Genomic DNA, 1,678 nt, shown 5'->3' with positions numbered 1-1,678 from the left:
TTCCCTGTTGCCCCAGGCCTGTCATCACTGGGCTGATAACCCTGGGAGTTCACTCGCTCAGTCCTGTCCAACTCTTTTTGACCCCATGGACTGCAGCGCTCCAGGCTTCCCTGTCCATCACAATCTCCCAGAGCTTGCTCAAACTCATGTCCATTGAGTCAGTGATGCCATCCAGCCGTCTCATCTTCTTGTCCCCTTCTCTTCCTGCCTTCAATCTTGCCCAGCATAAGGGTATTTTCCAACGAGTCAGTTCTTCCCATCAGGTGGCCAAAGTATTGGAGCGTTAGCTTCAGCATCAGTCTGAATATTCAGAACTGATTTCCTTTAGGATTGACTGGTTTGATCTTTTTGCAGTCCAAGGGACTCTTAAGAGTCTTCTCCAACACCACAGTTCAAAAGCATCAATTCTTTGGAGCTCAGCTTCCTTTATGATCCAACTCTCACATGCATACATGACTACTGGAAAAACCATAGCTTTGACCAGACGGACCTTTGTTGGCAAAGTCTCTGCTTTTTAATATGCTGTGTAGGATGGCCATAGCTTTTCTTCCAAGGAGCAAGCATCTTTTAATTTCATGGCTGCAATCACCATCTGCAGTGATTTTGGAGCCCAAGAAAATAAAGTCTCTCACTGTTTCCCCATCCATTTGCCATGAAGTGATTGGACTGGATGCCATGATCTTAGTTTTCTGAATGTTGAGTTTTAAGCCAATTTTTTTCACTCTCCTCTTTCACTTTCATCAAGAGACTCTTTAGTTCTTCACTGTCTGCCATAAGGGTGGTGTCATCTGCGTATCTGAGGTTATTAATATTTCTTCTGGCAATCTTGCTTCCAGCTTGTGCTTCATCCAACCTGGTATTTCGTGTGATGTGCCCTGCATATAAGTTAAATAAGCAGGGTGACAATATACAGCCTTGACATACTCCTTTTCCTATTTGGAACCAGTCTGTCGTTCTATGTCCAGTTCTAACTGTTTCTTCCTGACCTGCATACAGATTTCTCAAGAGACAGGTCAGATCATCTGGTATTCCCATTTCTTTCAGAATTTTCCAGTTTATTGTGATCCACACAGTCAAAGGCTTTGGCGTAGTCAGTAAAGCAGGTGTTTTTCTGGAATGCTCCTGATTTTTCTATGATCCAACGGATGTTGGCAATTTGATCTCTGGTTCCACTGCCTTTTCTAAATCGAGCCTGAACATCTGGAAGTTCACAGTTCACGTACTGATGAAGCCTGGCTTGGAGAATTTTGAGCATTACTTTGCTAGTGTGTGAGATGAGTGCAATTGTGCGGTAGTTTGAACATTCTTTGGCATTGCCTTTCTTTGGGATTGGAATGAAAACCAACCTTTTCCAGGTCGGTTTTCTGATATCCCTAGCTCCCTTCTTGTTGCAAGCTTTCTACTACTTCACCTTTCCAAGTCTCCTCTCACAGATGCGAAAGCAATTGAACCAAGTTCATTTGTACCAGGGTACTATTATGGGAGTCCTTAGGAGTCCCCCTCTCCCAGACAAGAGAGCATCTCTCCAGGGAAGTGCTGGGCCACCCAGTGACCAGAGTAGGTAGCTTCTTGGCTTTCAGTAAAGCTCTGCTCTTCCAAGTCTTTCCAGAGTTTGCTGGAGAAATCCAAACTTTGTTGGACTCCTTTTCACTTGTTTCACAGGTTGGTATTATTTTTA

Source organism: Bubalus bubalis, chromosome 1, assembly GCF_019923935.1.
Source record: "Bubalus bubalis isolate 160015118507 breed Murrah chromosome 1, NDDB_SH_1, whole genome shotgun sequence".
Taxonomy (NCBI): domain Eukaryota; kingdom Metazoa; phylum Chordata; class Mammalia; order Artiodactyla; family Bovidae; genus Bubalus; species Bubalus bubalis.
The sequence above is the reverse complement of the archived record's forward strand: the minus strand, read 5'-3'. Positions refer to the sequence as shown.